Raw genomic sequence first — 16,481 nt, 5'->3', positions numbered from 1 at the left:
TCATGTTCTGTTGTTCTATGTTCTCCTTTATCACCTTGTTTTATTCTGATTATAAAGCAAACCTGAAACAGGAGTCAAAAGTATTTACCCTCCACCTTTTAACTCTTTCCCCCACCAGGGCATTTTACAGTGAGTTGCTAGCCAGCACCTGCCTTTTTGGTCATATTCTCTAATCTTTGAAGGCCCACTTAAAAATGTTGTATTAGGTGTATGTGAACACTAAATACATCAAAAGAAAGAACAGAACTTCAGCTTTTAAACACAAAAAACTATTTTATTCTATCTTCATTTGTTCGTGAGGTATAAACATTTGAACATAGGTCATTTTCATGAAAAAACAAAATTTTGAGCAAAAAAACTGAGAAAATTGCATTTTTTTCAGATATTTATTTTCAAGATAAAACTGATTTCCTATTTACATTTTTGACTCTTTCTTATTTAAAAACAGTAACACTGTATTCAAAATCATAAATAAAATGATAATAACAATAATAATAATTATAACAAACAGCTCTAAGATATCCCATCATTCTGCAAAATATTAGGGGAATCCACACCAAACTTTACACAAAACATCTCCTAAAGCACCGGGTTCCTTATAAACTTTACGTATGTACTTACATTACATACATAAGTCTTTCACATATTTGTTTAGCTTTTTGATATAAACACTTTCATATTCCTCATTTTCAAGAAAAAAAAGGAAACAAATGCACTAAATACTGTAGATTTCTGGCCTTTGCTTGGCTGCACCACGTCCTCCTGTTGGACCACGTCCTCATGTTGGACCACCTGCTGCGTTTGATCTGTAAATAATTATATGGACATCTAGTTATTTATCTATGTATGAATATATGTATTTATCTATTTCATACAAAAGCCAAATAAAACAGTGTCTTACCTGTGTCCCTGCTGACATTATGGAGCTGAACCACATCTATGTTGAATCTGTTGAGAGTCCACAGTCAGAATCTGAGCTCACACTGTCTAACAGATGAAGACTAACGGCCTGATTTACTAAGACTGCAAATAACGGGCGCAAATGTGCTTGCTCACGCTAAAATATGCACGTGCTATTGATTTGCGTGTCAGGAGTGATCAATTAAGATTGCCTGCACAAATGAGAACAGGCGCAAAGTGTCGGAGACCGCCCTATTTAAATCAGGATTTTGCGTACGCTACTGGTTGTCGTCATGGAGACAGTGCGCTGTAAAAACTGCTTTGGGATATGCCAGCACTCATAAATATGAAGTTGTTCTTTTTCCACACAGAGGGGTGAGTAGGCATTTCACTGTTGTTGTTTATCAGTGGTGAAGTATGTTATTAGTGAAATAAATACCTTCTCTCTTTATGTTGCTCTGCATGGTGAATGTATGATGGATGAAAACTTTTAAGTCCGTGGGCATGAGAGAAAACCCTCCACATCAGTGCCTATATGGGCGGTTCAGGAGCCCAGTCACAACACCATGGACAGCACTGTGTGTGTGTGTGTGTGTGTGTGTGTGTGCAACAATGTCTCATCCCAAGTCGTCAGACATCGATGCATGGTCAGAGCCCCATAGCGGCACTATTTGACGCAGAGGATACCCCTTCTGCGTCGGATTTCGACACGGAGGGCGGCCTGGTAGAACTGCATGTAAATCCTTCAGCGTCATTTACTGACGAGAAGAGACCTTTCGATGTGCATCCTATGGAGAGGTTAACTGACTGTTAACTGAATGTTAACTCATAGGATAAAACACAAAATGACTAAGTATCATCTTCAAAGCATATTTATTTCTCTGTGTGTTGTGCAGCGCTACAACCAGTCCCATTCAGTCTCCCTTGCGTGTGCGTGTACGGTGAGAGACAGGGAGAGAGAGACGTCTCTCAGGAGTCCGGTCCTGACCTAATGTGATGTGCCACTGGTGGAACCGGGCGTGGGGGGCAGGCCCAAATATATATATATTTTTTTTTTTTCTTCCGTCATTCCAAAAATGTTGATGTGATCAGAACAGATTGGTTCTGTGTGTTGTCTATGCCGCCTCCTCGCCACAACTACTGCAGTGAGTTTTGCACGAAGTTAAAACCTGCCTTTCAGATGTGCTAAATATAGACACAAAATCAGCCACCAGAATCAGTTTCAGGTTTGGTAAATCATATTGCACGCACTAAATAAATATTTGCATTTACTCCTCCCAATAACTGCACCTTCTTGCAGAAACGCCCATATTGCATATTCATCAGGGCAAACATGCTAAATGGGTTGCACAAGCTGTTTTGCCCATTTGAGAGGCGCAAACCTCGGTGCGCCCTGTTAGCTTCAAAGTGTTTCTGCAGCGCAGTCAAGTTTGCGCACGTTTTTACACGCGCAAACCTTTAGTAAATCAGGCCCTAGGTGTCCTTTGTCTTGTCTCACATCTGCGTGTCTGTCTTCTCCTTGAATGTCCACTATAAATGTCTCTTTTCTCTTCCTCCTGTTTGTCATTGTCTCCGTGTTGCTCCATGCTCCACCTCCCGCCCCCTCCCTTTCTCATCCTCCGTGTCGGACTCTCGCCGCTCCATTTTCCCGTGTCCGTCTCCCTCACCTTCTATTTCTCCATTGCTGTCTCTAAAAGGTTCTTCTGGAGGTTCATCATATATTGAATTGTTGGACTCTGTCTACATAATCATCTTTAAAGGTTTTGAAACTGCACACAGTTCCTGCTGAGTCGGCATTTCCTCATTCAGAGCAACTGGCACTGTATGGTTCCTATGGGATACTGGTGATTCCAGTTCGAAAATTTTACATCTGGTCCTTCATTTTTCCAAAAAAGTTGCTTAATGGACTCTGTGCACAGCCCCATTACTTCCTGAACTTCAGGTGGCTCCTTTATTTCCTTTCTTTCATCATTGGACACACTGATTAATCCAGGTGTGTCGTGCCTAATTAATCAGTAGTCACAACAAGAAGTAGCAGACACACCTGGATTAATCAGTGTGTCCAATAATGAAAGGCAGGAAATAAAGGAGCCACCTGAAGTTCAGGAAGTAGTGGGGCTGTGCATAGAGCCCATTGCTTGTTTTTGGCCGAAGGAAAGTTATTCACATGATCCACAACAGCTCCAACTACCATATAACAGTGAAAACACGGATTGATGGAAAATCTCGTCATTGGCGGGGAAGCGTTGGGAAGTAATTGACGGAATAGCTCATCAATGGCGGGGAAAGAGTTAACGGCATCCACACATTACTTGTTCAGTTACTTTTTAATGTGACTTTTGCCAGTTATTTGAAAAGGTGAAATATGACTTTGTCCTGATTTAATCCTTGAAGACCCAAACATCCACCTTTAACCTAAACCATCTACTGATGGAACTGTTTAACGCCTGTTGATCCTCTACTCCTATTAATATATGTAAACACTTGATGTAAAATACAGTTCTTTATCTTTTCATGGTCATCAGATATGACCCATTTGGACGTTCAGAAGCTCCGTAGTTACCATGGAAACACTGTTATCTTCTACAACATTGATTCACCAATAAAACCCATAGAGTTGGATTAATGACAGTGGATGGACACTGGGTTTATGTTCAGTTAATGACAGATTGGACTGAAAAAGACATTTTTTCTTCAGTTTTTTCTGTTTTGATATAATAACCTTTGGATTTAATCTGAAATTTATCGAACATCTACATGATCAGAAATTCAAATATAGAAAAATACAGGATTTACAGTGAAAAATTAAAAATAAAGACAATGATATTAAAATAGGCTAATTGGTGATAAATTACTTAAGAAATGTTAAATATAGAGAAAAATTCATTTGTATTTTTTTTGTAATTTGGGTTAATGTGTTATGTGCATCGCTGGCTGTTCTTTAAGTCTTTTTAAAACATAGATTCCATTATGTTGAATTTCTTGCATTGTTTCACTGTTTTCAAACAGGTTATGGTGATGAAGCGGTGTGAAATGTTTATAGCACAGATTGAAATCTTGTTCAGTTGAATGTTGAACTGAATCCACCACACAACACTGGGACGATGACTCTAAGTTTGTGTGAAGAACAGAGTTCTCCTCATCCTTCTGCTGTTGGATCCAAACTCATCATATGCAGATTTCACCCAATGGATGAGTCTAGTCCAAGTATATGGAAGCCATGTTGTTGACACTCGATGATCTTTTATTGTGTTGAATTGTGTTCCATGATCACATTCTACACTGTGAGAGTAGGTTCAGACATTTTAAACAAATGTCCTGAAGCAGCTGTTCAGAGTTCAACGAGGGTCACAGGTTAAAAGACATGATGGAGTGGTCATCAGTGCCCTCTGGTGGTCCAACAGTGACACTGTACTGTTATTGTGAGTTTGTGTGTGCCTGTAAGGGCATTTCTAACCATTTGTCAGGGAGTCATTAAAGTTCACTATGGAACCTTTCCATGTTCAGAACCTGGAGTAGAACCATAAACCCAATAAGGTTTACTCCACTTCCACCTCAGGAGCTTACATTGATCAGATCCTTGGAGTGGGATTGACCAACCAGGGTTCAACTCTCACTCTACTAACAACACTTCCTAGTCCACCATGTAAGCCTTGAACATTTATCTGGTCTTTCTATCTCTGTCTGTAGCTCACAGTGGTAAGATGCTGATCCAAGGACCAGGGTTCCAGTCTTGTGTGAGGTCAGTGGTGTAGTCCAGGGTATACAGGGGTAAACGGAGTAAACCCTCTTCTAAATCCCCTTGATGTGCACAATTCAGTAGCACCTGAGCCAAATTGCCCATTTTTTCCCCCTAGGATGGTGAAGCCATGACCCGCCCTACTCTGCCTCTAATTGGCTAGTACTCACTGCCGTCACTAAGACTGGTTAACTTTAAGCATGAGGAGTGATGAGCCAATCAGAGGCAGAGTAGGGTGGGTCATGCCAAGGAAAATATTGCTAACTAGCACTGGCCACCTGGGGAATCTGATTGGACACCTCAGGTGCCAGTTCCACCCCAGCTGATTGACAGGTCACTCCATCTCTCGTTGAAATATGCGCAATTATAGGAAATATGAACGAGAAAGGCAGAATAAATGTCCTTCAAATGAGTGACACATATTGAGAGAACCTACTTTGATGGAATATATAATTCTGACATAAGTTTTAAGGTGGTTTCAGAATGAGTCACTGTTTTAAACTACTGGACATATGACTACACATTTAGGGAAGAGATGGTGTCACCAATAGTTCAACAATGCCAATAGGCTAACATTATGAAAGGCTAGTGTTATAAATGGCTCATGTTATGAAAGGCTAACGTTATCCTATGTTTGCCTCATGCTGAATATATTTTATATTCATGCAGCTGCTTGTGTGTCCAGTAAAACCTACAAAATCAAGTCCTCCTGATCAAGTCATGATAATTATATAATAGTGAACAAATACTACTGATGGATTTTTGGGTAAACTAAATAGAGTAGTCTGACATGTCACTGTTTCTAAAACGCCGTTTTTCTGGACTACTTAGAAAAACAAAGGCAAAAATTGAGAGTATACCCACTTCTCCAGGGACCACGACACCACTGTGTGAGGTGTTACTGTTTGGAAGTCCACCACCCAAAGCACAGACTGAAAACCTTCCAAATGAGTTTGTCTTTGCACTTGTCTCAATAGCTCAGTCTGATAAGATCCTTGGATGTTCACAAATGGACCTGGGTTCAAGTTTCAACCAGCTCCAAATATTCGAAAGCAGAGACTGAAAACCTTCCAAATAACAGGACTGACGGACTTGATTCATCCCAAAGTGCTTCAGCAGCAGGACACACAGAAGAAAAATAGAAACAGAAGAGCAAACACATTAGACAGAATCAGATGGAATTATAATAAACAAACCTGATTAAAGCGCAGCTGGATAATTCAACTATAAGATGCAAGAATCAAATGCAATGGTCAGTCTCATTCAGTTAGTTGGTTCCCTTAATTAGTTCCTCTAGTTCATTATTGTCCTTTGTGCCATTGAACTTTGCTGGAAATACACTTTTACATTTTATTTTAGTTTACTTTAGTTTTTTTTTTCATTTTGTCTTTTTGAAATGTATTTTAGTATTTTTTTTGTCTTGTTTTATTTGGTTTCATTTCATTTTTTGTTTTTATTTAAGATTACTGTATTTCATTCATCTTCTGAACCCTGGACGAGTCTCCAGTTCATTGCAGGACTGACATAAACAACAGGACACAAACAACCATTCACTGTCACATTCACACCTATGGGGAATTTAGATTAACCTATGAACCTATCAGTGCATGTGTTTGGATGGTGGGAGGAGCCAGAGTACCCAGAAAGAACCCACACAAACACATGGAGAACATGCAAACTCCACACAGAAAGGACCCTGGATGGATTATTGTATTTCATTTTTATTTCGTTTAATTTCATTTTTAAAATTTTATTTTATTATTTTTTAAATTTCCTTTTATTTCATTGTATTTGATTTTAATTTTCTTTATTTTATTTTTATGCATTTTATTTTATTTATATCATTTTATGTTATTGTAGTTTATTTTATTGTATTTAATTTTATTTCAGTTTTATTGTATATAATTTTATTTATTTCATTTTTATTGTATTGTATTGTATCGTATTTATTTTTATTTCATTCTATTTGTTCATCTCCACTTTTAACCCATGTGGTCATGGATCATCAATTACTGAACACTGATTCCAAACATTTTGGGTCCAGATGACCCTGTGGTTCTTTATAGGGACTGTGTTGCCATCATGGAGCACCATGCAGGTGGAACCTTCGGACCCTGACCAGTTCACCTGGGCTGCCTTGGGGTGTGGTAGTGATGGGTAAATGAAGTTTTATGTTCCCCAGTTTGTTGTTGTCTATAGCAAAAGGCCGCTGGAAAGAGTGTCAGTTTATACATGCAAAATTACTGCAATTATATGTGCACTGCTGTGGGAAGAGGACACAAAACAAGAGAAAATAGTCATTTACTCTGATTCTGCATCTATTTTGACCACATTGGGCTGCAATAAGGGGGGTGCTGGGCCAGATGTGGTCACTGAGTTACTTACCCTTTCATTTGAAATTGAGCAGGCAGTGAAATAATTCCACGGGTGCTTGAGTGGAAACATGTTTTACTTGAGTGACCGATGGACGAAGTACAGCGCTTGGAACATTGGGAAACAGTTGCGGCAAATCCTGGAGATGCTCTTGATTTGAAATCACTTCTCAGTCCGTCTGAGGGACAGGAATAGTCTGTAAAAGCTCCACTGGACTTACTAACAGCTACAGGACTGCATGTGAAGATGGAAGCCCTCCATCAAGTGGTGTGACCTCCCAACTATGACAGGCAGCAGTGCGCCGCGGAGCGTGTAGTCTACCGGAAACTACACGAAGAAGAAGAAGAAGAAGAAGAAGAAGAAGAAGAAGAAGAAGAAGAAGAAGAAGAACGGAATCAAACTGTCCCCACTGATTCTTTTCAACTTGATGCTCAACCTATATTTTGTAATTCTTAGGAGTCGTCTACCGCGACAGTTGGTGAGTCAAAAGGTTGTTAGTGTTAGCCTAGCCGCAGCCCATTGGTTTATATGTACGTGGTTAGCCTAGCCGCGGACCCTTGGTTTATATGGACGGGGTTAGCCACATTAGCCTAGCCGCGGACCCTTGTTTTTTATGGAGGTGGTTAACCGCATTAGCCTAGCCGCGGCCCTTTGGTTTATATGGACGTGTTTTGTCACTCATTTTGACAACATTGATGCCGTTTCTACAAAACTGTGACTTCTAACAGAATCTTATCCAAAGCTTAATGTCCAGACTTGTTAGCTTTGAGTCATGGCACTGACATAGGCCTATTTTTTTTATTGTGTTGATACTATTCAGTATTACTGATACAATTATTAATTGACTGAATATGATGAATAATATTGCACGTTATTTATTTTAAATGTGATACAATGATTTCATGTTAATATAGGATATTGATCACTTTTGTATATTGATGTATTGTTGATTGATACATAGTGGGAGAGGGGGTGGGAGGTGACTGATGGGGGTCTTCTGTGACAGGGAGGGGGTGCATAGAGAGGTGTGAATGGAGCTGATGGGACGATGGTATCAGTAGGGGGAACTAAAAATGGAACGGGTTGTGTTTTTTTCACTGAAACTTTCTTTTACTGTTGTACATCCTTTACTGTAGTATGTAAAACACAGCTTCTTTAAACCAAAGTGGTCATATTTAGGGCGCTTTCACACTGCGTACCTGAGTCTGTACCGTACATGGATACATTCACACCTTTCCTGCAGATGTTGTGTTCACAAGCACGTACCGCAACCCATGGCCGAGTACGAGTGGGTATTACAGGGCCGAAATACTAGGTGGTAGTGTGGAAGGAATTCTGTCTCTATCCAACAAACGTGGATGTCAGAAGAAGACAAACCCTTACCTATCTGTTATCCTGTTTTAGGCAAAGTGAAGAAGAGTGACCTTCATTGTCCCTGATGTATCACAGAGTGGTTCGGTTGATAAGGTGATCCTGTGCCGCACAGATCCGAGGCTTTTTCAGGAGATAACAGGAGCGCTGTCTACGGCCTCGTGGTGATTAACTTACTTCTGTTGTCAAAGTGGTGATTAGGTCACTTCCAGTCTTGGGCATGGATCGCATTCACATGGCAACGTACCGTACTGGAGTCCACGCAGTCCATACCCGGGACTACCTTTTCAACTGGACTTGGATACGGTACTCGAGCACGGAACATTGGCATTCCCATTGATAAAATTAAGCGGACTTTGGGGTCCAACGTACTCAGATACAAACTCGAGTACGCTGTGTGAATGCATCCTTAGTGTGACCTTCGTTTTACACCTAACATGTCTTTAATCCTTTTGTTTACTTTCTGATTTTTTTTCATTTAGTTCCATGTTTTGTGCATCCTTTAAGGCTGTGCACATATTACCTGCATTTTCTTGTTGTATCTGAAGAAAAGAGACTGAGAAATAAATATGCATGTTTATTTCAACGCTGCAAAAACAGCAAATCTAAACGCTGCTGAAAAATTTGAACTGTACTGTATATATTGGGGATGTGAAGATTAGCTGACATGTATCGATACGTCGACATGTGCGTGCACAATCTGGTGCACCGGTAGAGAAGCTGGGAATGAATGAAAAGTTTGGAATGATATCATGATGCATCTGTTATTGAATGTTTGTATCGATAAAATTTGATCCGTTCAATAGAATTTATTTTTACTTTCATTTAAAACTGTTGCTATTTATTTGGCTAAAGTTCTTCTTTTCTGTAGATCCATGTTAATGTGCACTGTGGATTCATGGACATGTACACTAACAGTATGAGCGCCACGGATGCATACTGTAATGTCTGTATTTGAATCTGACAGACTTTGAACGGAGGCAACAACATGTCTCTTAACGTGTACTTTTTACTAGACCAGCTGTATTGAATGCTGCCGTACATTCTGGAGATACTTCCTTAAACAGTCACATACATATCCCATAATACCTGGCACAGGTGTCTCTTAAAGTGACAAACGTTTTCTGTTTTACCTACATTACAAATACATTACATCATAAATTGTTTCAGTGAGGGAGCAAGAAGTTGAATGTGAGAAACATACAGAGAAACAACTTTGGAAACCAAGTCCAAACTTTTTCACCTGACTGTGTGTGTGGCACGTGTTCTGAAACTGAACTGAAGCCACTTTGTAAAAAGTCATGGTCTTATTTGATAAATAAATAACCAAGCTCATTGAATTGCACTGCATTTTTTTTTTTACCAAAATGATTATGTTGAATCAGAATGTGCTTAATCGCTCTGTATCGTGATCTGGGTGTGGATCGTATCGCGTCACGAGACACCACACCTGTATCTTTAATATGTTGAATCAGAGATGCTCTATCGAGATGCTTATTATCATATTGGCCTGACAACTAAGATTCCCAACTCTAGTCTGTGTGTGTGTGTGTGTGTGTGTGTGTGTGTGTATATAAATATATATATATATATATATATATATATATATATATATATATATATATATATATATATATATATATACACACACACACACACACATCACCAGTCAAAAGTTTGGATTCACCTGGTTTTTCTTTATTTTTGTGACTATTTCCATTGTAGATTCTCACTGAAGGCATCAAAACTATGAATGACCACATGTGGAATTATGTAGTTAAAAAAGTGTGACATAACTCAAAGCATGTTTTACATTTTAGATTCTTCAAAATAGCCACACTTTGCTTTTATTACTGCTTTGCACATTCTTGAACATCTCTTGATGAACTTCACAAAGTAGTCACCAGAAATGTTTTCCAAAAGTCTTGAAGGAGTTCCCAGTGATGCTGAACACTTGTTGGCCATCTGTGGTCCGTCTAATGCCATTTAACCATTTAAATGAGAAGGTGAGTCCAAACTTTTGACTAGTTGTGTGTGTGTGTGTGTGTGTGTGGGATGTAATGATTACCAGTATAATGATAAACCACTCTAAAATTTCCGAATGTTAGTATGACCATTTAAATTGATTATCGCACTTTGAAACTCATGGTGATACAGCTCATTTCCTGGAGAAGCAGCAGAGCTCCAGAGAGTCTGAGATTGCGGCTCCTGCGTGGACCCAGTCCAAGTGCCCAGTCCCAATGTCTTTGCTGTAGATCCGAGTGAGGTGGATCAGAGAGTCACTGTCATGCTCATTCTTGGCATACAGCTTGATGTCATCCATGTAGAGGAGGTGGCTGATGGTTGTACCACTTTGGAACTGGTACCCAAAGCCACTCTTTGTGATGATCTGGCTGAGGGGGTTCAGGCCTATGCAGAACAGAAGGGGGGAGAGAGCATTTCCTTGATATATGTACATCTAATGCTCACCTGCACAGTTGGTTTTTAATTGGCCTCCAGAGTCGTGTTCCACAGCCTCATCGGTTCTGGATGACCTCCCTTAGTGTTCTGTAGATGTTATACAGCTTTAGGCCAGTGGTTCTTAACCTTGTTGGAGGTACTGAACCCCACCAGTTTCATATGCGCATTCACCGAATCCTTCTTTATTAAAAAATAAAATATGATTTTTTTCAAATTCAAGACACAGGTATATGTTTTACTGGTGCACAAAATGAACCGTGCATTAACATCACTGTATTCAAAGAACAAAACCAATACAGTGTGTGAACTCACAACAAATTACATACCTTTTCACAAAGACATGACCTTTTTTAATACTACCACACTGAAATGGTTTTAATTTTTAACCTTATGTATTCCAATAATGAACTTATTGTATTTATGCTATTTATCATTTTTAACATTTTAACACACACCCATCACCTAATTTCCATCAGGCTACAATAATAATGAATATTTACTGCAAATCAGTGTGACTGACGGCTTTAGCGTAATACGATTTCTCCATCCGCGACGGTGCGTCGGTCGTCACATCAACTGACCAGTGCGGTGACCGAAAAATGTAAACAAACATGGCTGCCTCCGTGGTTAACAGGAAGTAGCCAAAGTCATAACAACGATGTGGAAAATACTCAAATAATTAATCGTCAGACGAGTGGAAGAGATTATAAACACTTCCGGATGTGTTGTAGTGCTATAAGCAACAACAATACACCGCGTATATTGGATGTCAATCAGAGAAAGAGTCTCCGAAGCCGTTTGTTTACATACACGGACCTAGCCCGACACGCACACCCGACTAATGAGTCGAGTGTGTGTCTTGACCTCCGCCGAACCCCTGAGATTGACTCACCGAACCCCTAGGGTTCGATCGAACCCAGGTTAAGAACCACTGCTTTAGGCACTCCAGTATCCATGTGTATGGCATTGAGTCATAGGCTTTCTTGTAGTCAATCCAGGCAGTGCACAGGTTGGTGTTCCTCGTCTTACAGTCTCGGGCAATTACCCTGTCAACCAGTAGCTGGTGTTTGGCTCCTCTGGTGTTGCTGCCTATTAATTTCTGTGCTTTGCTCATGTATTGCTCCATGTGCCTTCTCATCTTAGCTGCTACGATGCCTGATAGGAGCTTCCGTGTGGTGCTGAGGCAGGTTATAGGCTGGTAGTTGGATGGTACTGTTCCCTTCTGGGGGTCCTTCATTATTAGAACTCTCTGGCCCTGGGTTAACCACTTTTAGCCAGCTGCCACTAGCAGCTGTTTCATCTGTGCTGCTAGGCATTCATGGAGTGCAGTCAGCTTCTTAAGCCAGTTGGTGTGACGCATGTCTGGCCCTGGTGCTGTCCAGCGCTTCATTTTGGACACTCGTGTTTGGATGTCTGCTAGGGTGATGACTACGGGGTCTTGTTCTGGAGGTTGGCTGTGCTCTGCCTGTAAGTCTATCAGCCATTGGGCATTAGTGTTATCTGTTGCCTCTTTCTCCCAGATACTCTTCCAGTATTGCTCAGTCTAAGCCCTGGGTGGATCTGTTGTCACCTTGTTACCCTGCCATTGAGAGTAGACCTTAGCTGGGTTGGTGGAGAACACTTTGCAGTCCCTCCAGTATTTCGGGGGATTTTTTTTTTTTTATTGTTGCAGCCTAAAATGCCTGATTTTGCGGCAGCTTTTGCAAAAAATTGCGGTGAAAGTTGCAATGATTTGAGGCTTCTTTCATTAAAGTCACAGGAACATGAGCATTTTCAAAATAGCTAGAACAGTCTTTTTTGAGTTTTTAGCCTTAAAAAGCACCAGAAAGCAATGATTTTAAACAAAACAGATTTTTTTTTCATTCATTTATTTAATTGTTTGGAGCAGAAGAAAAAATTAAACATTTTTTGTGTACAAGGAACTAATATCAGAGCAAATACATTAATAAAGATGATCAAGACAAAATAACATTTGCCATGTACACTAGTAATAAAATAAATTCAATATGTACTGCTCAGAAAGGAGTGGGAAGAAGAAAACTTATTAAATCCCACCCCCATCTCACATTTATACAACATAACACATGACTTTTGCTTCCTTAATGATATAGTAGTATATTTAGGATTAGGGTTAGATGCATTACATGGTTAGATGGGTTAGATGCACACACAGAGACTGACATGCACACAGAGACACACATACACACAGAGAGAGACAGGCACACACAGAGACACACATACACACAGAGAGAGACAGGCAAACACAGAGACATGCATGTACAAACAGAGACACACACACACAGAGACACACATATACACACAGGGACACACATACACACAAAGAGTCACACATACACACACAGAGTCACACATACACACAGAGAGACAGGCACACTGGTCAGCCAAACTTGGGTTGCTTTCTATCTAACACATAAGAGTAAACATTAATATCAACACCAAGTTTAATGACTATTTTTGTTTGTGAGTTTGTTTTTTAACTCCACACATAGACTTGCACTCACACTCCCTCACGCGCACACACGCACGCACACACACGCGCACACACACACACACACACACACACACACACACACACACACAGCACACAGAAAGGAAAGCATGCCTCCACAAGTTATTTATTCTTCACTTATATTGCCTTATAGAGTATATCCGCGCAAACCTTGACCCTTTCAGCTCCTGCTATTGTTCTGGATGCAACAGCCTCTGTCACTGGGACTTGTCTCGTCTGTCCTCTTCAAGTTTCAGCTGTTCTTCTTGCATGTTTTGCAGTTTAAAAGTGTCTGTGGAGTGGCGACTTTCGTTGGTGTTCCACCACAATATTGCAGGCAGTGCAGAACAGTATCCCTCCGCTTTTGTGTAACACATCTGAAAACTGACTTGCACAAACTTTGGCAGTGATATTTGTCAGTATATGTGAGTGTTTTGAATGAACATGTCTTAATTTTCTCAACCGTCAACAAGGAAGTAAATGTGGTAGTGTACATGTCACATAGAGGAGGTGGGCGAAAGGGGGCTAAGGCGATGTGTCAAATTTGCAGAAAATCTGCGGTGATTGGATGAAATTGCAGCACCGTGCAGAATTCGCGGTGATTTGTTGAATTTGTGTTAATAGTTGCAATTGCAACATCACAAATTCCTGGAGGGACTGACTTTGTTTATTCTCCTGCCGCTACTTCTCTTTTATATCTCTTTAGGCAGGTAGCTAGGGCTGTGACCCTTTGCTTAGCAGTCTCCAGTGCCTCAGCTGTGGACAGTTTGTTATATTTCCTGGGCAGCTCTTTCCTTAGATTCACACCTCTGCTCAGTACTGTTAGAAGGCTGACTTGTCTCCATGCCACCACAATCTTTGCCTCTAGCCTTCTCCATGGGACAGTTCAGTATGTCTGGCGACTACTCATGCTGTTCACGGATGACTGTTGCCACTGCATACATCAGCTGACAGTCTGTCTGTCTTTGGGGCTTGGTACCCAATCTCAATATTTGGGGGTGGTGGTGAAACAATCCCCAAGGTGACCTGTTGTCCTGGCTCCCCCTTGCTGTAGCATCTTTGTACCATGGATGAGGTACAACTCTGTACCTCATCAATCTCTAGCTGTGATGGCAACTTCTTATTGCGGATATTCAAACACTGAGCTAAGAGCCGTTTCTTAGTGAGGATGTGAGGTTCTGAAGCAACCATTTCTCCCACATCATCTGTATGTACCCTGTCTCACTGGGGTTACTACCGTAGTAACACTCCATCAGTACCATGTCCTATGCCCTGCTCCATGAGTGTCTTATTCCAGTAGCCAATTTGACATCAGGATGTCGTGGTTCCCCAACACCTGACACACACACACACACACACACACACACACACACACACATATATATATATATATATATATATATATATATATATATATATATATATATATATATATATGGGATGCAAATTATCGATTAATTCATTAATTGTTAGTTGGTTGCCCTTATTGATCGATTAACAATTACTTGATAAGCAGCGATTTTACCTGGGAACCTGAATTTCTTTTTCAATATGGTCTATAAGAATAAAAGCTAAATATTGTTTATATACTTAATGAAAAAAACATGTCATATTCCTTAATGATTGATTTATTGAACTGTTGGATACAGTCAGTGTTTCCTGTGGGATTCAGCTGTTGGTGTGGCGGTGTGTAATGGGGGGGGGGGGGGGTACATGCACGTGCGTTTCGCCGGTGGATAGGTGGGTGCACGCGCGTCCATTTTGTTGGGGGGGGGCTACTCGCATGCATGCAGTACAGCCGGTGGATGCATGCGTGTTGGTTGGTTACCGAGTGCATGCATCACTTTCCATCCTACTTCAAATACTATGGGGGTACGTTGCAGTCCGTGCCCCCACAAAAATGAAAATGAAACTTTTCGCTCATTTATCTTTTCTGCACCTCCTGAAGCTTTGCAAATGCATTACATACCAGTGGCCCGGATCAGGAGCCTGGAGGATGTTTTCAACTTCTGTCTCACTGACCGTAGACTAGACCAACTTCCAGGGAAAATGCTCTGATACCGACCCCGCATTTGTGATCGTAATTATTCAGGGGTGTGCCACTCCCACAGACAACTGCGGTCAAGCCAGCTGACTCTCCTTTTTACGAAGTCAGTCCAGCCACTCCAACATTTCCAGTGCTCCCGTATTACACACTTTACGATAAAAACACGGAGGTGGTTGAGAAAGTCAGCGCAAGGATGCTACAGCGTGGATCATCTTCCGGTTTTCAAAATAAAATGTGGGTTATTGATGGGCAATAAACAGACGTGTCAGTGTGATTCTTCACTGGTTTTTAACCATTCTATCGTCCGCGGTGACTTGCCGTACGTGTTTGCCGGCAGCGGTGATTCAGGATACACCCCAGACCCTTTGAACAGATTAAAACATTTTGTTTCAATCTCTTCAATGAATATTTATCTTGTATTGAGCTACAATGCTAACATTTACAATGTTAATTTCATTAAAAATAGGGAAATTATTCAAATGTAATAAAAAGAGGTGTAACTCAACCAGCCCATGGAGTACTACGATCCTGCAGTGATTTGGGGTAAATAGGTCACATGACCTGTAAGCTATTAAGCTAAAATGCTAATATTTACACTAAAAAATTCCTTAAAAATACCAACAGTGTTAAAACGTCACAAAAATGACCGTAACTCATTTAGCCAGTACCGTACTACAATCCTGCAGTGATTTTGGGTCAATAGGTCACATGACCTGCAAGCTATTGAGCTACAATGCTAATATTTACATTTTAAAAAAAATTAAAAATACCAACAGTGTTAAAACGTCACAAAAATGACCGTAGCTCGTTCAGCCAGTACCGTACTAATATCCTGCAGTGATTTTGGGTCAATAGGTCACATGACCTGTAAGCTATTGAGCTAAAATGTTAATATTTACATTAAAAAATTCCTTAAAAATAGCAACAGTGTTAAAACGTCACAAAAATGACCGTAACTCATTCAGCCAGTGCCGTACTACAATCCTGCAGTGATTTTGGGTCAATAGGTCACATGACTTGCAAGCTATTGAGCTAAAATGCTAATATTTACACTAAAAAATTCCTTAAAAATAGCAACAGTG

General features: G+C 40.4%; 2 protein-coding genes across 3 annotated transcripts in view; both read left to right on the top strand.

Annotated features, from left to right (window-relative positions):
* LOC115436295 (zinc finger protein 239-like) overlaps positions 1-16,481 on the top strand; it is a 304,587-nt gene that overhangs the window by 190,504 nt on the left and 97,602 nt on the right. The gene's annotated exons all lie outside the window — the stretch shown is intronic.
* LOC115436289 (zinc finger protein 569-like) overlaps positions 1-16,481 on the top strand; it is a 237,241-nt gene that overhangs the window by 145,015 nt on the left and 75,745 nt on the right. The window lies entirely within an intron of this gene.

The sequence above is a fragment of the Sphaeramia orbicularis genome, chromosome 16 (assembly GCF_902148855.1).
Source record: "Sphaeramia orbicularis chromosome 16, fSphaOr1.1, whole genome shotgun sequence".
NCBI lineage: Eukaryota > Metazoa > Chordata > Actinopteri > Kurtiformes > Apogonidae > Sphaeramia > Sphaeramia orbicularis.
Note: the sequence above shows the minus strand (reverse complement) of the source record. Positions and strands in the feature narration are given on the sequence as shown.